The 23422-nt window shown below is 37.9% G+C and overlaps 1 protein-coding gene across 3 annotated transcripts in view; it reads right to left on the bottom strand.

Annotated features, from left to right (window-relative positions):
• DLGAP1 (DLG associated protein 1) overlaps positions 1-23422 on the bottom strand; it is a 405562-nt gene that overhangs the window by 356410 nt on the left and 25730 nt on the right. The gene's annotated exons all lie outside the window — the stretch shown is intronic.

The following is a 23422-nucleotide window of genomic DNA, read 5'->3' as shown; positions in this document are numbered from 1 at the left end:
TATCCTGAAACACCTGGACCTCACAATTAAATACACTTCAGTGATTAAGATGTTTCAAGCACTGGATTATGAAAACACTTAATAAATGGAGCTGATTAGCAAATTGTTAAAAAAGCTTCTATTCAGACACATCTCTGGAACAGCAGTGACAAAACGGGGAAAGAAAATTACACTGCACTTTAATGACATTTTAGGACAATCTAATATGAAAATGATTCAGCTGAGGCTGCATTGACCCTGGCAGTATAACCATTATAGACTTTGATATGCTATTCACAGCTCACCCATTACCATTTACAACAACATAAACTCTCAGTTAGGAAATTATTCCTTAGTTAGAGACATAAAACTGTAATATTTCAGAAAATTTTCTGCCCTAGCTCAGATTTCATTCAAAGTAATGTATACTTTCAGTTTGGAGTTTTTTGGTGGTTTGGTTTTCATTTTTTTTTGGGGGGGGTGGGGTGTCTTTTATTTTTTATATTTTTTTTTTTGCAAGAGACAGATACAGTTTATTAAAAATTAAGGCTTTGTGAACCAAGTCGCAAAACCACAAAAGATCACACACAAAAAGAAAATAGGTCATACTGCTGACTGCCAGAAAAAGAGAAAGTACCTGCATACTCTAGCAACACGAAGACATAATTCAACTTTGCCACAGAGCATTTACTAAATCAAAGAACAGCAAGCTCATGCTCATCATCCTAAAGGAGGTACAGCGTTAACCCTGGGACACCAACATTTCACTACACCAAACCTGCAGGACCCTGCTCTCATTTATATAGGGCTTTCCTTGCATGTGACCACAGTCAGTGCACATAGGTACTGAATTTCTTTACTGCTAGCAAGAAATGTGAATGTATATTAATGCAAATGAGACTCCATCCCACAAGTAAAAACTCGTCTGCTTTCATGTTGGGACTACCCTGAATAAATTAGAGTTAGTAGCTCATGAACATGTTTAATTTTGTTATAAAACCATTTACCACTGGGGGTGTGGGAGTGCCCGTGTTACATTTTGCTTTTAATAGTGATTAAGGAAAAGGCTGAGATACTTAATGCCTTCTTTGCCTCAGTCTTTCATGGCAAGTCCAATTCTCGGGGTACCCAGCACCCTGAGCTCGAAGACAGGGAGCTGAATGAAGCCCCCACAATACAGGGGGAAATGGTCGGTGACGTGCTACAACACTTAGATACACACAGCTCTATGGTGCCAGATGGGATCCACCCAAGGGTACTGAGGGAGCTTGCAGAAGGGCTCACCAAGCCACTTTCAGTCATTTCTCAGCTGTCCTGGCTAACCAGGGTGGTCTCCATTGACTGGAAGTGAGCAAATGTGACTCCCATATGCAGGAAGAGTTGGAAGGAGGATCTGGGGAACTATAGGCCTGTCAGTCTGACCTCAGTTCTAGGGAAGGTTATGGAGCACATCATCTTGAGTGTCATTATGAGGCACATAGAGGGCAACCAGGCGATCAGGCCCAGTCAGCATGAGTTTATGAAAGACAGGTCGTGCTTGACTAATCTGATCTCCTTCTATGACAAGGTGAACCCCTTACTGGACAAGAGAAGGGCTGTGGTGGACAACACCAAGTTGGGTGGGAGTGTTGATCTGCCTAAGGGTAGGAAGGATCGGCTCTACAGAGGGATCTGGACAGGCTGGATCAATGGGCAAAGGCCAATTGCATGAGGCTCAACAAGGTACAGTGCTAGGTCCTGCCCTTGGACCCTATGAAATGCTACAGGCTTGGGGAAGAGTGGCTGGAAGGCTGCCTGGCAGAGAAGGCTGGAAGGCTGCCCAGCAGATAAGAACCTGGTGGTGTTGGTTATCAGCCAGCTGAATATGAGCCAACAGTGTGCCCAGGTGGCTAAGAAATAGTGTGACCATCAGGAGTAAGTGATCATTCATCGCCCTGTACTTAGCAGTAATGAAGCCTCACCTTGAATACTGTGTTCAGCTTTGGGGCCCTCACTACAAGAGATATTGAGGTGCTGGAGTGTGGGGTAACAAAGCTGATGAAGAATCAAGACCACAAGTCTTATGAGACGTAACTGGGGGAACTGAGGTTGTTTAGTCTGGAGAACAGAAGGCTTGGGGGTAACCTTATCACTCTCTACAAGCACAGGAACAGGATGCCCAGGGAAGTTGCTGAGTAACCATCCCAGGAAGTATTTAAAAGTTGTGTGGATGTGGTGCTTAGGAGCATGGTTTAGTTCTGGACTTGGCAGTGCTGGGTTAACAGTTGGACTTGATGACCTTTTTTAACCTAAACAACTCTATGATTCTATTCTAAGAACATGGGTAATTACTTTTTTCAGATGACTCAGAATAGATATAGCAGCACAGGGACCAGCTGTGCACACTTTCACACTCTGGTATTTCCAAAGCAAAGAAATACTAAAGAACAGATTGTTTTGAGTAAACTAGGCTAAAGATCTTCATCAGAATAGTTCCCATATTATACTCCAAAATCAATAATTGCCCAATTGTGGCAAGAGATATCCAAAAACTTCTTTAAAAAGTAGAACTAGCCTAAAGGAATGATGATGATTTTGGTTTGTCATGCACTCAGTATGGATGATTTTATCACATTAGAATGGATCTTGCATAACATTTGCTTCAGTTTCTAGTACCTTATAAAACAGTCTCTGAAAAATCACTTGGTGAAATTACTCCTTCTGAAAGAGTTACTACCTGCCCCGTGAATGCAACTATACCAAAAATCCCATATTATAATTTAATTTAGGCAAAGTTACACAAGTGAAAATGAAAGACAAGTCCAAAGCTACATACCAGAGGCTGGGGCAGAATTAAAATTCGATTACAAGATCTGAACTCCCACATATACTATATTATGTTTTCTTTCAGACCACACTGGGAATGCTCACCTCCACCCACTGCTTAGGGTACCAAAAAACGTATTTGCTTAACAAATTTTTGGAGTCAGTCTCTTCTCTCTATACAGCTAAATAATTCACTCTGCTTTAAAATACAATTCACAAAGAAATAATTGTGGATGGATATTGTGCAGGGGTATTTTGGGTGGGCGGGCTAGCTTTTTGGGGTGTTTTTTTTAGGAAACAGCATTTTTCTCTAAGCATAATCCCAAATTTTGGTCTTGAGTAGGTGAACATAAAGTTTGAAAGTACAATAGCAAAAACAGTCTTTCTACTAAAGTTCACCTTTCAAAAATATTTTAAAATACTATGTTTATACAGTCGATTTTAGCAGCACAAAAACCTCTACATGATTCAAAAGTAACTTTGATGCCAGAATATTTATAACAATGTTTTATTCGTGTATTTCTTTTGAAGCTCTGTCACTAAGAATTGAACCAGCTACCTACAACTTAATTCTTCCCACAGTTAGTTGTGCAATGAGAAAGACATTACTGCTTTGTGACTGCAGTAAAACAAAATGAAATCTATTACCTGTCTGGTTTACTATGATTAACAAATGCAGTCAGTGTGAGATACGACAGGCATGGCTACCTTTCAACAGAAATGTCATACATTAGGAGAACTATTTGTTAAACATATACCAAAGATTTCTGTGGTTTTTTTTTTAAACTGAATGCATATCTGTGGATCCAAGATGCTAAAGTACATTCTAAGCTCCTTTATAGTTACAGCAGATATTAGTTACAACAGATATTTTGTGAGAACTTCAGTTAAAGAGCATATTGTGGACCTGAAAATTTGTTTTGGGTTTTTTTGTTTAGGGGTGTGGGGGTGTGTGGGGTGTGTGTTTGGTTTTGGGGGCTTTTTTTGTTGTTTGTTTTTTGGTGGTTTTTTTTATGATATTGTCATAAACAAGCCACACCTCTGTGTCTAGTCTTCCTTTTGTTGTCATGTGAAAATTATTTCAGAGAGGCATATAAGGGGAATTTTTTATGTATATATATGTATCTCAAAGGAAAGGAAAAAATCAAATGTTTAATTTCTTCTCAGATTAAATGAAGATTGCAGTTGAAAGCATTTTTAGCTTTTTGGCAAAGCAGCTTGCCTATGGCTTGCGGATGACGACAATCCAGTGTCACATGGAAAAGTAAAGCATGGTACTGAATACTTCATTGATACGGTTTGCAAGGTCCTAAATTATCTTCAAAGAAAACTCCAAGTTTCATTTGCTCTAAAAAAAAAAGAAGTAAATGACCAACTAGGAAAATATGCAGTGATAATACTCAGTAGCAGAAACATGGAAAAGTATGACACTAATGCCATCTTCACGAGAAGATAAACTCCCAAACTTCACATCCTGCCACTCAAGGTAGGACATAAGATGACCTGTAACACAGCTTAGCTCCCTCTGCAGCTCCTATATAAAAGTGGCACATCCCTTACCTCAATACTCAAAGCTTATAAAAATATTTCAAAGAACGTGCAAATTGCAGACTCCCAAGGACCTACAGTCTCAGATCTTGAGAGGAGAAAAAAACAAACAGAAGATGGATTTTATTAATTACCCTGGAAGCATCAGTGTCATGTCTAATATGGTACCATTAATGTCTTGGCATGTTTGCTCTCAATTTCGAAGGAGCCTGGCATACATTAAAAAGAAGGAGTAAAAATAGTTTTCTACCAGAGGTACTGAGTACAAAATCTGTGGCTTCGGAGGCATAATGGGAATCCTTAATTCCCTGTAAGTGTAAATGAATTTAAGATCCCTTAGAAACAGAAAAAATTACTACTCTTAACCCATGCTGATGCTGCTCTGGTTCTCATGTGGTACAAGGAGAGGGATTCTCCTGGTGGCTAAAAGCAATTTTGAAATTTTTGGCATTACTATATACGCAAAGAGCCAAAGAGAAAAGCATCACAGATGTAGCCAGAAAAGGCAACAGAAAACAATGAAATATCAGAGGAACACTTGTAATACAAGTATAGAAGAAACCTCAGAATGCATCTCAAGCATAATCTTGGCACTAAGGGGAATTTTGAGAAAAAGAATAAAGAGACTGCTGCTGTTATAATGCCTTTTCTTTTTTATTTAGGAAGATATAATTTTATGAGGATCTGTTTTACAAACAAATAACAACGCATTGAATATTACAGGCAATTATTTTATCACAGCAGAACAACCTATAAGATTTCAAATACTAACCACTTAATTTGAAAGAGAGTATGCTACATACTCCCTTTATTATATAACTGGACTATAGCCAAACAAACCACTGATCCTAAGGTTCTCATATCACAGAGGTCCAGAGAAAGTATGAACCTTAAACCACTCCTCAGCATCCAAACCAGTATTTGAAATAGCTAGGTATAGCACTGTCAAAACTGCTCCTCAAGAATGCCCCTGCTTTTCCATTGTGGGCACTGCAAAATGATGCCCAAAGCTCCTTTGGAAGCAACTGCTGAAAGAGAATTACATAGTCCATCTTCTTGGCCAGTTGTCTGTGGGTTTACTGTGGATGCATCTAACACCATGGGCTTTTGGCAGCTGGCAGTATGCAGCGTAAAACGTCATTCAGCTTCACTGTCACAATCACTGTGCTTCACAGAGCAGAAAATCAAGTTTGACAGACTTGAAAAAGGTTCTTGCAATTTACTATAATTTACCTAAATTATTACATATATGGCTTTAAAACTCCCATCTGTGGCTTCCAAAGAACTGTGACTAAGTGTGGTTATTTTATAACATAATAGGAAAAAGAAAAACCCCGTTATGAGTTTAGATCAAATACTTATTTTCATTCCTGTGGACAGAAGTATTGTCATAATTTCTACCTTTAAACATTCTAGCTTTAATTTTCAGAACTTAATTTCTATATCATCTAGCCTTAATTAATATGACTAGTGGTCTTTTACATTGTAACTGGCTAAGAATTTTGTGCTGGAACTGCCTTTTATCGGAAATAGCTGATTTTTCGCTGACTTTTTAGTATAAAGTACCTGCCAGGTTTCATAAACTTGCTATAAAATTAGAGTAGCAGTCTACTGTATTCTGGCTTGTACATGCTGCTTTCAGGGTACCACATTTGCTCTTTTGGGGACAGGTAACTGAGAAGCCAAGCTTCTTCAACACCCTGGGGCTGAAAACTGTCCTAAATCTGGAGAATCCAGAGCTTTCTACCATGGAAAGCACTGTCTTTCCAGGGTTCCCAGGGATGATGAAGAGCCTGCTACCTGGGAAAGCCTTCTTTGAGTTTTTGGCTCCAACACACATGACAATCCATTGTCAAATATTGTCATATTATGTTGTCAAATTATTTCCCTTTCTGTTTCACTGCACAACCCTTGGCCTCTCAGCGTCCACATCGCATACATACTAATCTGCACAGTTTCCTACTTTGAGCTATGTAAGCAGTTCCCTTGGTGAATGAACCTGAGCTGAGAAGATAAGATGCCTTATCAACCCAAAGAAATTACATCAGAACAGAATTTAACACCGGCAAACGTAATAGAAATCCTTAAAGAAGCCTAAAATGTTAACTAAATGTAGACTTAAACTATTAATTGAAGCAAGATTTACTAATTACAATTTAGCAAGTACTCAATGTCCCAACCCTCTGGCATGCAGACAGCAAAAATTGCAACTAACGAGCTATTATTTGCAGGCTACTGCCATTGACTGCTAGCTTCTGTTATTCCATAAGCAGTTTCATGGAGAATGGAGTAAGCGTACTGCAAAGGTATCGGTGAGAATTTGTCTTTTCCAGTAGGTATTTACTTCAGTTCAGGAAATAAGAACTGTGAATATTCCTTCTCATTTGTGAAGTCTCAGCCTCAATCATGAGTGCTGTCAGCTTCAGGTATCCAGTTCTGCCCAGAGGCCCTTCTGATGCCCCATGGTACATCCTACTTTCCCAAATCAAAACAAAATATATGGAACACAGTCATGTCCCACCCAGCTCCTGCCAGTGTGTTGACTGATTTTTGAATGAAGTATACAAAAATTGTAAGATTTACTGAAATAGCTACTTAATCTGCATTTTCTCATTTGTTTCTGTACACCTGAATGCAGACTGGACACACAGTTTAATTAGTCCTGCTGTGCACTTCTCAAGGCAGTGTAACTGGTTCAGAAGCACATCAGAGAGCCATTTCTGAGGTGTATCTAAATTCAGGAACTATTTCCTTAGAGAATTTTAATAGAAAAAAAATAGCAGTATCACCTAGTGCTCTGGGACTCCATAGCAGTTTTCCCAAAATAAAAGATAAAACTCAGGAACTGCTGATCCATTGGTCAGCCCATGTCAAATAAGAGCCAACAAGCACCTTCCCTTGCCTTCCCCCCAAGTGCGATCACTTCAGAGGAACAGAAAAAAGAAATCTCACAGAGTGAAAAGAATACAGGGAGGAGAACTATTTCCATAGTAGTACTTATATCTTCCTTTAAACATTGGCCTTTAAAATCTCAGATTTCAGAAAAGGAAAAAGGTCTTGTGACTGCATAAAAACATGAGGAAAGGAAAACATTTGCTCTTCCAGTTGCCTTGCAAGAAATAATGGGAACAGAAGACAGAAGTGTCTCCTGTAATAACCATTTAAGCGTCTATACTGGAATAGAACCTGACATGATTTTTAACTGCTTAAGACTGTTATCAAAATGACTCTTCCACAGCAAACCACGTTAAAAACCCCAACAACCAAGAGTTTTCCACTTGTTTGGGTTGTGATAGATAGAACTGTGTAAAAAAGGAGGAAAGCAAAAGTGGACCATGACTCACACACGCATCCTCTGCTCCCCATACATATTTCAAACACTATCGCATGTCCCACAGTGTGTATTACTACAGCACAGCACAGAGAAGGTGCCTCTGGTGTGCTGAGGAATGGCAGACATACAACCAGAGCACCTGAATACACTCTCCCTAACTCCATGCAGGGAAGCAGGCAGCACATTGTGAGTCACAGCAACAGCTTCAGGCAATTAACAAACCCATTTTACAATCTGGCTTTGATTTTGTCTTCACTGTCCCCCTGTACTAGTAGTCCTGGTGCAAAACTAGTTTAGAGGAATTTTGGTGGTTTTTGTTTTGTTTTGTTTTGTTTTGTTTTCCCCACAACTGACAGGATAGAGGTTACATTTATGCATAAAATATGAACACACTGTAATTATCCTTACAGCTACATATGTACCTCAGACTGAGTCAAATTCCTCAGTCCATGTAGTTACTACTTGGGCTGAGATAGAGGAAAAGTGCTGATCTACCAGAGAGCCACACATGAAGCCAGGTTTATGATCATCAATTCAGTATACATTTTTCATAATATTTTTTCATATCAGCTTATTGCATTTACTCACTTATATCACATTCACAAAATCTCAGGAGTCAGTTTTTATTTTTCCATCCCCCAGTGCACCTGAGTTGACTTGTTAAGTATTTTATTTTTTTTAAACCTGCTTTTAATTGAAAAAAGACTACATAAATGGGGAAAAAAAAATAATAAAAAAAGAAACACTTTAAAAAATCAAATATACACAGCCCCTTCCAAAGGAGTATCTGTCTGGAATTGTTAGTCATGTTTGTTCTCCCTGGGGCAGAGGCAGCACATACTTTCTTGTCTTCTAATCAGTCAGTCTGCTCCTTCTGTTCATCATTAACTGATAAATTCCTCTTCCAAAAATACATGTCCCCAGTTTGGGGCTGCAAATTGTTTTTCATATCTAAACCTGCATATGCTATCTATAAATTTCAGCAGGTTGAAGGAGGTGATCCTGCCCCTCTACTCTGCTCTTGTGAGACCTCACTTGGAGTATTGTGTGCAGTTCTGGTGTTCTCAATGTAAGAAGGACATGAAGCTGTTGGAGCAAGTCCAGAGGAGGGCCATGAGGATGATCAGGGGACTGGAGCACCTCCCGTATGAAGACAGGCTGAGAAAGTTGGGGCTGTTCAGCCTGGAGAAGAGAAGGCTGCGTGGAGACCTCATAGCAGCCTTCCAGTATCTGGAGGGGGCCTACAAGAATGCTGGGGATGGATTCTTCATTAGGGACTGTAGTGATAGGACAAGAGGTAAGGGGTTCAGTCTTAAACAGGGGAAGTTTAGATTGGATATAAGGAGGAAATTCTTTACTATAAGGGTAGTGAGGCACTGGAATGGGGTGCCCAAGGAAGTTGTGAATGCTCCATCCCTGTCAGTGTTCAAGGCCAGGTTGGACAGAGCCTTGGGTGACATGGTTTAGTGTGAGGCGTCCCTGTGCATGGCAGGGAGGTTAGAACTAGATGACCTTAAGGTGCTTTCCAACCCTAACTATTCTATGGTTCTATGATCTAAACATCTCTCTTTAGTCCTGCAGCAGCATTTTGTACGTATTTCAACCAGAAAGATATGTGTCCATTTGTCTGACTTACAGGTTCAAATGTTGGCTCTGTGGGTTGAAATTTATTGCCTTGCAGTCTTTTATATGCAATAGGTCTTTCTTTTTATCACTCCAGAATCTCCTGTAATCTTGCTGGGCCTCATCTTGCTTTGCATCACTTGGCAATCTAGGTTGTGCAAGCTATATTAAGGGCTCACAGATTTTCATAGCAATGGCATGTACAAGATGTTCCAGCTTACTCACTGAATCTGCTAACTGCAGTTGACTGATAAGGTATTTTTAAAAATTTTTAATAGGTATTATACACACAAATATCCCTTTGTTAAAATGTCATGATGGCAAAGTCACTCATTCAAATGTTTGGAAATGCTAAAAGTCATTACTGCTGTGTGCAGCCTTATGTTCCAAAGCAGCTGAGAGTACTTAGCAGTTCTGTAAATTGCAAAACATTCTGAAGTCAAGCAATCAACTACCTAAAAGTTCACTTAATTGATACGACACACCATCACCTTGGCAGAGTCAGAGATAAAATATAGCTCTTAAAATTTATTCACCTACCCCAATCATATATTTGTCCTTTTATTTCTTCAAATTTATTTCTTATTCAGTACACATTCCCTTGTGCAGGTAGCTTCTACAGGTCAGGGCTTCTCTGCTAGAAACCCTGACTTGAGTATCACTGATCCTGCTCATTGGTGCCTCAGCCACTTCTATCTTCTCTCTAAAGCAAGCAAACCCTTCTCATGTAAGTCTTGCCTTGTTCCCCAGCTTCTTGACCTTCTTCTAGCCCAGCCTCTTCACAGCAGTCTCTGCTGCTTCAGCTGAAAAGTCTGTGTCCTGCTAAACTTTGTCCAAGACTAACACGATCCTTAATGTCACTGAACTGGTTAATCTGTGCACAGTAAATAACATAATTAAAGAAACCAGCTGTCATTCAAACAGGGAAAAAATATATGTGTGTATATATTAATCATTTGGCATTACCACCACACAGCAAATGTTCACATATGACTAAGACATGAGGGAGGAGAACCTTGTGTACCTATCTGCCATGCAGACACAGAGGTTTTCCAACTTAGCTGACAGATGACAAGAGTATCAATACAATACACACATACACATGGATTCAAATGCTGTATTTTCACAGTCCTAATGGAGTTAAGGTTGCATGAAGACTTCTTGCGTGCACTTTATGCAATATGGGTTTTCAAAAGACTGAGGTAATACTGATAATATTTGTAGAGTTTATTTCAGTTCAATTAGTTAGGGAATTTGGTCTGAACTGGAGCTGCTGAATTGCTTCTGGATGACCAGGTATCAGTAAAGCATCGGTAACATTTATTTCCATCTATGTATGGCTGACATGTTGCTAGGGTTTTTTTCTAGACATAGACATTACAAAGGCTATCTATCTCTTCTTACCTTCCCCTTGGATCACTGCAATCTGCTCTGAACTTTGAAAATATGTGAAAAATTCAGCTAGCATAGAAGTAGGCAATATTTTAGAGGCAAACCATTTGGAAACAGCCATCTGTGCTTGATAATGGTTGGAAATTTTAGAAAAATGCTACTTTTCTCTCTTCTCACTTTTTTTTTTTCTGACAGAAAAATTCTTGAAGTTTTTTTTTTTTACTAGTTCCACTCATTTCACCCTTCTGCTGTGGATTTCTTTTCAGTACTAGTTGTGGAAAAAAAATACAGCTTTACAGCCAAATTTTGTGTAATATCCTACACGATATTAATTGACTTGTATTGACCACAGAACCTGGCATCCCTGTGCTCCTTCGTCACATCCCATTTTTATTAGCTACTCCATTTCTTCTAATCCCTTTACTCCAGTATCTCTTTTTTGCTCATTTCTCACTATTTGGTGCCACACTACTGAGTCCACTCAAGCAGTCAAGAAGCCAGTGTCTTGGTTTAGGTGGGATGCAACTGCCAGCAAGAGTAGCTTCACCAAAAATGTACTTCAACAAAATAACATATTCTTTCCTTTTTCTGATAGAGTGTGAATTATCTAACTGTTCAACAAAGTGCAAGCCTTCCTGCATGTTTCTGAGGGAGAAATTATTTAGCAGTAAGGGAACACTGTTAATTTTAAATAAACAGTCAGGTATGGTGCTATCAATTATTTCTTTATTAAGCAGCAGACCACTTATTTTCCTCACAAATGTACCAAATAATAGCAAATAATAGATGCTTTCCTATGCTTTCTGTAATGTACAATGGCATTTCTACAGAGGAAATAAGTGATTTCAGTTAAAGAGAACTGAGGACTCACCATTTCTAAGCATTCATCAGATCTACAAACCTTATCTGACTAGATACAGAAACCCACATTTACTTTTCCAGTACCTTAATGTTTCTCACAAACATCAATTGTCTTGATAAGCACTTCTACCCCTCATGTAGGAACAAAAATTAAAAGTTCCTTGAATTTATAAATAAAGACATTTAATTATGATTTAATATATATTCTCGATTCACAAAAACAGGAATCTGATGACTAAAAGCACTTACATGTTTCATGGCCATTTCTTACATGGTACTGGAAGCCTTTCTTTTAATATTCCTACTAGGAGCTTCCTTCTACAGATGGTCTAAGTAGCAAATACTCATATAGAAAATATTCAAAATATTCAAACAGCAAACATCCATTTTGGTTCCAAAAGATGCTAAAGCTACTTGCATACTATACCATCTATATTATGTCACTTCAGGTAACACATACATTGTACTACACCATCTATATTATTTAAGACTACACATACATTGAATATTTCACTGCTTTTCTTCCAACCCCTTCCTTCAAAATATTCAAACTTTAGCAAATCCTGTTTTCAGTCTCAGCTGAAGCTGAGAAAGCTGTTAGTTCAATGAATATACACTCCCTACACTGACCTAAATTATAAGAGACTAACTTCAAAACCAGTGACTGAAAACTAATCTTAAACACTGAGCAAGAGTAACAGATCCTGTAACTATACCTCCAGAAGAAATGCATTAGAGATGCACTAGAAAAAACTGCTACAAAATAAATACAGAACCATTAGGTGTCATGTTAACTTAAACATCAGTTTCTTTTTTTGCAGACCAGTAGCCCAAGGCAACTCCTCTCTGATTCACTGTCTTAGCGAAGCACAAAACCAGTAACCTCAGAGCTCTCTGGCTCACATCACAGCAGGTCAGCTCTCTCACAGAAATGGGCGATGCGGTTCAGATACCAGCTTGCTATCAAACAATTTGCTTCTGCTCTTTACCTGACTCTGACCTTGTCAAATAAAGATAAAAAAGACCTGCTCCCCTTGAATCCACACGTCCTTCCCTGAATACTCAAAAGTTCTTAGCTGCATCCCACTATCTTCTGATGCTGAAACACATTGTTTCCAGACATCAGTGACCATTCATCCTCTCTGAACCATGAAGCTTGGTAAGACAAAGATTGGTTAGCCTGCATACTCCAACTGCAAGACAGTATGAAAATAAAATGTTATGCTTTCTCATCCCAGGTACTAAAGCAATGAAGAAGGTGCAAAAAACTTCTTCCGGTGCCGAAAGAGTCTGGCCTTTTTCAGAAAAAAATTCCCTCCTGTCTCTTAATATAGGTGACCCATTAGTATGCATAACTTTAAGACCACTGACCTACCCGAGAGCGGGATGGCAGAAGCAGGTGTGACCTGCTTCTGAATCTGGACAAAATCAGTGCAGTCCAAGTGCCTCCAGGGAGTTGCTTTGCTGGCTAAAGAACCTATCACTTGCTAAGCCTGAGCTCCTTTAAACAACTTCTTTGAGATAGGCATTTGCTCTGCAGTTCATGAAGTCCTTCATCCTGTTAGTTGTCATTCATCTTCTGCATTTTAAATGGCTTACCTATCTGAGTAGAAAGGCATGTGTATTTCTACAGCAAGCATTCCCAAAGTACTTCATGCCTGTGCAATATGACAGGTCTGTATCTTCAGGTAAAAATTAGCAGGTCATCCTGCCTCTAGCTTTGACTACATTGGTTTAAGACAATTTCAGGACTGCAGCTACTAGAACAGCTAATGCCTTCGGCATGATCCTGCATGAAAGCATCATGACCTTGGGAGGCTCAGTGATGACAAGAGCAAGAATGTATTTTCTCCCTCTTGTCTAACATATCTGGGTATGAAACAACAGAAGAGAGGATTGTCTCAAGTTGCAATGAAGTCTCTGCTTTGACTGACAAAAGCAAATCATTACAGCACAGGAATGATTTCAAATATTGCAACTCAGGTTGCTTGCACCTCAGGTTGCAGCTTACAATCACTCTCCCTGAGAGCAAAACTGAAGTCAGTGCAATGCCTCATATGGTCTAGTTTCCACCTGGGCTCAAATATATTTCAGTGTTTAAAATGAATCTTTTCTACAGTGTTGATGTAGAGGGTCTAGACCTGAGGCTGAAGCTCTTCAAACCCCAACTCTCTACAGCCATGTGCCTTACTGCTTTGTAGTTCAGGAACTAATGACTACATGTGCATATTAAGTTGTCAGAAGCATCCTGAACTGTGCAGAGGCAATCTCATCATGGAGGATCTTGCTCTCTGTGGACTGCTGTTTGTACCTTTCTTTTAGCCTACCTCATAGCCAAAATGGATTCACTTCATTTCCCAATTTTTAATTTATTTTTATAATAGCACTTGCCCCTAAAAAGAGAAAAAAAAAGAAAAAGTCAAAGTCAATTTCTGTTAAAGGCATGTGATATTTTAAACTGCAGGACTGCATTTAAGAACATACTTAGATCAAGTACCTGCTGCCAAAATAAGCAGAAAAAAAAATAAAATCTGTAACTTCACAAACTATCCTAATTTTTATTCAAAAGGGAATAGGACTATTAAAATTATTATTCTCAGCAACAACCCTTTAGAGTAACTGAAGTAAGGATTACCTGAAGTCAGCAGTATTTTTCATTGTATGAACCCCGAGGATTTCCTAAAGTGCTGAGCATTCTTCCTAGTTTTTTTCCAAAATTAACATGAGTTCTACCTGAACTGATGAGAAATACACTGGAGATAGAAACAAAAAAATTCCTCTTGTCAGCTGAAATTGTAAAAGTAGTTACATCCATTTAGCTATCACTAATCAACAGATAGTAAAACAATTAGAAAAGTTTAAAATCTGTATCTTTGACAAAATACAATTCATGCAATAGTAAGTGCACTGTATTTGCTATCTGAAAATTCATGCACCATCATCTTACATAGCTGAATATGTAAAGAATAAGGCCTATCTAGTCTGGTTTAAACCACAAACAAATTCATTAAACCACTCCCCTGATCAACTTAATGCGTAAAAAGTTCAGCACACACACTGCTGTTATTTTAAATGCTGCATGTAGGCACAAGCAATAACCACCTGTTAAACTACTGATGCTCCTACACAACACTTCAAAATACATTTTCTCCTCTATTGCTAGTAGTTATTTTTGGCACATGCTTTTAGTTTGTAAACCTGTTCTCCTCTACTACCTCCACTATTATCTTGACCTAGCATTTTCCCTTCAGTTCTAAAACTCCACTTTGAATACAGACAGATCCCAAACCGAGTATCTTTCAGAGAATCAAAGAGGCACACTGGGAGTGCAGCTAACAGATGTGTAAATCCAGGGATTTTGTGTGGAGCTCCTTTGGATTTGCCCCATATGGGAAATAAGAATTTTATTAAGCCTGTGCCAAAGGACGTATCACACTGACAACAAGCACATACGCCTCTCTGTTGATTCTTTATAGACTGTCAGAAGAAAGCAGCATTCCTAAGCCCAATAAAGTCAACCAGAACATTCCCCTACTAAATCTGTACCTGAAACTGTGAGTAAATTAATTGTTTTCTCAGGTTGTGTTCAGAGCAAGGCATCAGAAGGTACTGTAAAAATGCCAGCTTAATTAGCATGAAGAGTCCTCGAACACAATATAAAGAGTTGACACTCCTTCCATATTATGCACAATTGCCCAGCCACAACTGACACCTGCTTGCTTGATACAAGAGGTACACCGAGGCTTTCCATGGATAAGAAAGCCAGAACAAGAGGAACCACAGCTTACTTTCTAAATCATGAACCCATCAAAAGGATCATGCCCTCCTACAAACTGGGCAGTAAAATAATTTCAAAATGTACTTTAATACGAGTCAGGCTTGTATTAGCTTTTACGTCTGAAACCACAGGAAATAAAAATTATGTTATTTGAGTACAAACAGACTCACTAAGAGGACAAGTCTAAATAAAATCAGATACAACTAGCAATTTGTGTTTAAAAGCACAATGGTCATTTGCATTTAAAAGAACAACGATCAACATTTTATGGATCTGTTTGCAATGTAATCATGATCAATTCCACTCAGAGAAAGAATGCCACTTGAAACAATTTTCTTTACTGATAAGATTCTTAAAAAAAAACTAAATCAATTTTATAAAATGTGCTTAGCAAGATTTAAACAGAAAAAAAATCAGGCTATTTGCCTTCATGTACAATTTGATCAGATAGCGTGTAATAGAGGTGTCAAAGCCCTTTGAAGTTTCCTCAGAGACTTGAATTTCAGATAATTTTCTTATGCAAATAAGAGCTAACTAGTTACTTTTTAAATTCCAGCTCTTTTGACTATAAGACCTCTAAATAGATTATTTGTAGCTCTCACGTTTAAGAAGTTTTGAGTGCATTCTCATCTCATTGCACTGACAGCTACGCATAAGCCTCTCATTAAGGATAAACCACCTAGCATTGAAAGAAGGATATACCCTTAAAGGTTTCTGAATTAAATTCATGTTCAGATATTCATCCAAATTATTTTACATTTTCATAGCACATTAACATAGTCCCTATAACTTCATGGTAAAGACAGATATACTATTGATAATCTGCACTAAAATATGAAAACATACAAGACTGCAGCATCAGCAGACGTGCTAATGGTGAAAGATCATGGGTAGGAAGATGCAAGACAATTTTGCTAAGCGTCAGGACTTTGATCAGTGCTCAAGGATTGTCTGCTGTTTGTTACGGCTTTTCTATTACTTTGAACACAGCTTAAGGTACATTTTGCCAGACAGAAGACAGGATCCAAGAATTTTCATTTGACATAATAAATTGAATATATGATTAAAAGTCCAGGCTAAAGGGAAACAGAAACAGTGCAGAAAGCTCAGATTCAGCTCTTATTAATCTAAAGCTTGACTATGTTTTGCTGCAGGGTCTAGCATACAAATACATTATATCTAGATCCCGATCTTCAGGTAGATTTTTTTATTTGAAGTATCTGTGTAACCAATTAGTCAGTTTCTGTTACACTTCCCCTTTACCTCTACCCACAGAGGGAGGATACTCATCTATCAGCCTTCAGCTATGAACTCTAAATTCTTCAGCTTAAAGTTAAGATCCCCATATTTTACTTTGCCCATTTCTCAACTCAATTAGAAACTAATTAATTGGACAACAAATCAAAATATATTTGAAATAAAGACCTCATTAAATTTTTTGTTCTCTAACCTTAATAATGGGTAAATAAAAATTACATGGGAATGACATGCAGCAGACATAAAAAAGAGTGAATCTTTTTTTTTTGTAAACCCATGCGGTTTTGAAGTCTAAAAGGAAGAGTGAAGAGTAAACATTTTTATTGCTTGGCTTGGATTTTATTTTTCTTCCCCACAGTTGTTCACTTCATCTTATTACTACAGTGTGTGCTAGGAAGAAATCAGCACACCAACTTTTCCAGATGCTGTTGAACAACCTACTTTAAAATTTCCTCAGAATAACAAAAGTATTTGAAAACAAATCACTTCAAAATTTTCTTATGTTATTACTAATATATCCTGGTTTGAAAAACCAACAAACAAACAAGTCTGTGAAAGCAATGGCCAGAATCATTCAACCTACGATTTAAAACAAATATGCAAGGAATTAATTTGACCCAGTGAATCTATAAAGTAGCATAGACTCTTTTGGTTATGAAGGTCTCAAATCTACTGGTTGAGTATGTCCATATTAATTTGGGATGTTACACTGCAGGTCCTGAAAATTCTCAGTTCTCACTGACAACAGCAGGAAATAAAAGCTCCGTCTATAAGACAGGCCTCCTAAAAACATGATCCTTCAGATTGCTAATGTAACAGTCTCTTTTCAAAGACAATCTGAACCAGTATTTCTCTTTCTCATCTTTCATGTATTTTCATTTAGAAAACCTACACAATGACCACATTAGTAGAATTTCACAAAAGAATTAAAATCCTTTAGCTAAGTTATTTCTCACTTTAAATGCTAGATGCTCCAAGACTTACTGAGATACCTTTCATTCAAGCAAAGCCCAAGCTAACTGGGTGAAAATATCACTTAGAGGATAATAGTCAGATACCAATCTTGTTTAGTAGTCATTATCTTCTGTAAGATTAACATTTTTATTCACAACCCCATAAAAATATCATGCATAATTATAAAGCATGAAAACAGAATTCACAGCATATTGAAATTCCTTTGATAATTTAAATTGTAATAATTGGACCATTTCAAATTTAAACTGAACAAAAAAGTCAATGGGAGTTTTTGTTGCTCTACAACTACCTCTTAAAATTTTACACAAATTTTAATAATATATCAAATATAATAAAATAAAGCTTTATATACCAGCAATTCTTTACTGCTTATATTAGCTTACCTTTCACAAGCAGTACCAACTACAAACACCAAAGTACTATTGAACCTAGTGGCTTCACTTGACAACACACTTTTCCTTGTTGTTGTAAGAGATGTAAGAGACAGTGAAAACAATTTTTCAAAGTCATATAAAGGATCTGGATATTAATTTTAATGGGCAAAACAAAAATCTCAACACCGGTATTTAATGTCTAAGATTACACATGACTCAACTCAGAAGGCCACACTTTCTTCCTACCGATTTCAATATATTCTGCATATGAAATGACTGCAGCCCTTTTGGAGATATTATGTGCACAGATAGCACATGTTTTCAGGATATGCGGAGAATATTATTTATCAAACATGCGCATTCATGCATGTGAATGGAATCAGATTCTGGAAGATAAAGAGTTAAAAGCACTTAGCATTCAGCAGGCAGGACAAGAAGATGAGAAACGCTTTGGCATCGTATCAGCAGTAGTGGTGTGCACTGGTCAAGCATGAGTCAGAAGGGTGCATCACACACCAAAACCCTTTAGAGTTCACATTCTGTCAGGACAGTTATTTCACTGCACTGGCGCACAGTCTCACAACTGTAGAAAAATGTTCTTTTCCAACAGAAAATTTTCTTCCTTTGGTCTCAGCTCAAAGATTGTGTTGTTTTTTCCTTTTCTAATCTGATCCCCTCCAGCTGCTTTTAAGCAGAAAACTATTTTAAGCAGAAAATTAATACAATGCAATATAACCCCAAAATTCAAATGAACTGGCTTCTTATATTGTATATTATCCAGAGGCTTATTCTGACTGACTTATGCTGTTCACCGAGGTGTCAAAAATGAGTAAATAAGAACCCCGAGGCAGAAAGGGAGCTCACAGCCTCTAAAGACAGAGGTAGTATCAGAGTGTCTGTGTCTTTGCTTTGTCAATAGGCAACAGTAACGCCTGTTAAAATAGAAGGCTACAGTACTGACTACCACATTTACAGGTAATTATAAGAAAGTCAAGCAATTAAGTACATCAGTGGTAGTGCTTAAAATTAGAGTGGTATCTAAAACAGATGTGAAAAAACAGGCATCAGTTTAACTGCACAAGCAAAGTCTACTTTGAAATTCCAGAGGGTGGGATAAATGTCCAATAGGGAATAAAAATCTCAAGCACAAGGAGGTCTCCAACATATTTTTATACTCAAATACACAGCCTATAAGTAAGTTCTATAACTTTACTGCCTGTGGATCAAGCAGAGTATCTATAAATCACACTTCAAGCTTGCTAAGCACATGCCATGCAGGCCAGATTCTCCTGGACCAAACAGACATTAAAATACAATCCCCTGCATGCTATTCTGAAATAAGAAAGTTAAGAACATAGATCATCAAGATAAACTGAAAATGTTATGCTTCCATAGAAAGATTAATATAGACATATATTTTAAATAATTCATATACTCGGGATTGCTTTTAAGAAGTCCTAGTGGTATTGTTAAGTTAGACCTGTCCAACCTCTAAACTTCATACCACAGAAACTACTGAAGGTTTATGTCCTATGTTAATAGGATACTTGCACCCTTTATGTGTTTATACACAGACAAAATCCCTGTATGAATACATACAGAAAACAAAACCTACTGTGAATATAAGCTTTTTAAATGAGAGATTGTTAGTATCTGTCATCAGTGGGAAAGTGTCCAAACCTTCTCTTGTCAAATGTTTTAGAAGAGTTCTCCAAGGAAAGATGTCATATTTGGCACAGGTTTGGAAAAGATATTTAGGAAATATAGAATCACATAATAATAGAATGGCTTGGGTTGGAAGGGACATTATAGATCATCTAGATCCAACTCCCTGCCATGGGCAGGGACACCTTCCACTAAACCAGGTGTCTCAAAGTCTCATCCAGCCTGGCCTTGAACACTGCCAGGGATGGGACAGCCACAGCTTCTCTGGGCAACCTGTGCCAGTGTGTCATCACCCTCACACTGAAGATTTCCTTCCTAATATCTAATCTAAATCTCCCCTTTTTCAGTTTAAAGACACCTTGTCTTATCCATATATGCTCTTGTAAGAAGTCCCTCTCCAGATTTTTGCTGGCCCACTTTAGGTATTGGAAGACTGCTATAAGGTCTCCCCAGAGTCTTCAGTTCTCCAGGCTGAACAAGCCCAACTCCCAGCCTGTCTTCATAGGAGAAGTGCTCCAGCCCTCTGAAAATTTTCATGGCCCTCCTCCACACTCTGTTCAATGGGTACACATCCTTCTTATGTCAGCGGACCCAGGGCTGGACACAGCACTGCGGGTGGGCACTCATGAGAGAAGGAGAGGGGGCAGAGTCACTTCCCTCAGCCTGCTGGTCATGCTTGTTTCAGTCTCTTGGAGATTTTTACTGGTTTCTCAGAACAGTCTTCATCTTCAGCACCACTCCTAAGGTCAGTCAAATCTGCAATGTAAATCATACCTCCCTCCACTATAGCGAGACATGGAGCTTTAAACTGGATGGAAATGACTAAAGATTTCTTATATGTCTTTGATGCCAAAAAAGTCAATTATAAAGTTATGAGTAGGAACATGACAGCATAAGTATTAGTAACACACATATAAGATACTAATAAAAATTACTGCTGCCCCGCAAATCACATACTTCATTGGAATACGTTTTGAATTTCAGAGGCATATATGCTTTGATATATTTCATGTACAGTTTTAACAGCATGTTCTCATTTTCATTGATTCATGAATTTGCATGAAGCTAAAGACTCCCAAGGGAATTGCCATTTTATTTGTATTGTAAGTTACAGAAACTGATACTGTCATGACAGGAATACATTTTATGCTTGAAAAAAAAAAGAAGTAAGAAGAGGATAGCATCTTGCACACTTTTTTTTATTTCATTGCATTCAATTTTCTTAAATAGTGCTCTTTTAAAAGTCTGCTTCAGTCAGTGGACTGTACTATACTCTGTATGTAAGCAGGTTACATACTGCAAAACTAGCACCATAGCCACCTATTCATGAAGCAGCACAAGTGACAAGTGCAATGACCTTCAAATCACATTGAAGGACAGCACAGAAATTCTTCCCATGAGGATCAATGTATAAGAGGCAAGATGTGTGCAGGCCTTAAGCAAAGTACACAGTTTAAGTGCATAGGGAAATACGTGGCACAGAGGACAGAGGCAAGAGAAAGCACATTAGGACTGTCAAATGAAGAAAAGATTAGCTTTTCAGAAGAGATCTCCATTCTAAAAGATCCCAGCTCCTCCTTCTTGAAGACTGAATGCCTGCTGACCATTACCCACTTTTCCATCCTTTACCATTGGAGTGACAAGCAGCATCTTGATTCAAATGAGGCAATCGGTGACAATGATAAAAATGAAGTTGCTCAAAAGTAAGGAGCAAGAAAGCTCACAGGCTCACAACAGATTTACATCAGGTGTTCAATTTCACAGATTAAGCGATCAAGATTTTTCAGGTGACTGATCTGATGTGAAAAGCTAGCAGCTTAAATTGTGTGTACCTCTTAAGACCCAGAACACAACACCTTTCTTTCTTATTAAGAAAGCAAGTGAAAAATTGTCTTAAGGAAAAAAAAAGCAAAAACAAAACCAAAACCAACTAACCAAAAGAACCCACAACCAACCAGAAAAAAACCAAACAAACGAACAACAACAAAAAAAAAACACCACCAAAACCCAAACCACCAGTACTGCATTTCTGTGGTAATTTGCCTCTGGATTATACCCTTGGAGGGATATGAGACTGTGTTGGTAAGCTCTAGGTGCATGATTGAACTAAGGTACTATTGCTAATATCTCCCCAAGAAGAGAAGCATTATTTATCAAGATGCGTCTCTGTGCACGGCCCAGAAAATCTATCTGTAACTAGAGGTGCGATGATACAATGCCACATTGCAGCTCCTAAGCAGAAGAGATTCTAGAAAGATGGAATACAGCCTGGAGGGGTTTTCAGATCTTCCTCTGAAGTAATCTTTTCTTGGTTTACTTTCCTGAAAAGTACCTGCGAAACTGTCTTCACCCTGCATCAGGAAAACTGTTGTAGAGCTTACAACATGCCAAAAATATTATTCAAAGGATGAATTATTTTCTATGATGCAAATGTTAAGGAGCTCAGAGCTCCAGTTGCTGACTGTTGCTTCAGAGTATTTTTACTGCCATGGTCACTAAAAAATTTTAAATTATCTTAAAGAACAATTCACGACAGAAAATCTTCTTGCAAGAAAATCTTTAGATCTCCTGCTGCATTTCTCCCCAGTGTTTTCAAGAAGCTTAGAGGTATATCGCAGAAAGCATCACTATAAACTTCAGCTGTTCTTATGTGCTTGCACAGGTACTCACCATGGCCAACAGAGGCAGAATACTGAGACTAAGTGAAACTTATTCATATGTTGTGCTACAATGTTAAATTACAACTGAATTACAATAAGGCAAATACAACATAGCGAGGAATGTTCATAATGAAAAAAAAAATAAAGTTGATAGACAAGTACTGTAGTCTGGAAAGGGACTAAATTCAGAGTGTAGAAAGGCAGCTCTTTAATGGAACACAGAAATCTCTGTTAAAGCTTGATGTAGGTCTAGATTTTAGGGGCAAATCCCATGGCATTCATTCAACCAAAATTCCTGCTGAAGTGAATGACTGTTTTCCCTAAAGACTGAAACATTTGGCCCTTAGAAATAAAAACACTGAATAATAAACAGTTTGGATAAAGTAAATTCAACAGTAAATTAACATACACAAACACCAAAGAGAAAAATACTCTTTTGGTTAAAATTAATATGCTTCTAAAACTCTACTATATTCATACATTTACTTATAAATTATAAATTTGCTGTACAAATACCATAGTTTAGTACTTGGAAAACAAGCTTAAAATAGCTACTGGTACAACCTAGTTAAATTGTTGGCATTTCACTGCAGATCCTGCAGTTCACAATCTGTAACTTGGTACTCAGGAATAAAAATGTTGCATAAAGTATTTGAGTTAGTGGATTTAGAGATGTACTAGAATTCAGGCTTTAAAAACAGATGCTACAGTAAGAAACTTCATGTATGGATTTGAAACATCATACCTATGGATATCAAACTAAGTTGGTTTAAATTAGTCTCATGTGTATGCTTTAAAATGAGATAATTTCTCACATCACAGTCCCCAAACCAGATTTCACTGAAAAACAAAAGGAAGACTCACATGGAAATCAAAGTAGACAAAAAATTTATCACGTTTAATCTTAAAATTGAGGACAGGACATATATGAAGCCTGTGTACCTTTATCGTCAAAGAATGGTACCTACAGATAGCTGGGAGAATATTCAGCAGCTTGGTCCACATAACCACTAAAAGTTCACCTCTTTCTCTGAAACAGATCAGATGTCTCTATCTCAGTAATCTTTCGGTCATTCTTCCTTCACTCAATTTGCTGTCTTTCTTCTACAGCATTGCCTTTTTTCACTTCTTCCCCTGTTATGACAATTCAAGCATGTCAATATTTGACAAT

The sequence above is a fragment of the Pezoporus wallicus genome, unplaced genomic scaffold (genome assembly GCF_028554395.1).
Source record: "Pezoporus wallicus isolate ANWC-B61680 ecotype Strahan unplaced genomic scaffold, APGP_CSIRO_Pwel_v1 contig_227, whole genome shotgun sequence".
Lineage (NCBI taxonomy): Eukaryota > Metazoa > Chordata > Aves > Psittaciformes > Psittacidae > Pezoporus > Pezoporus wallicus.
The sequence above is the reverse complement of the archived record's forward strand: the minus strand, read 5'-3'. Positions and strand labels throughout refer to the sequence as shown.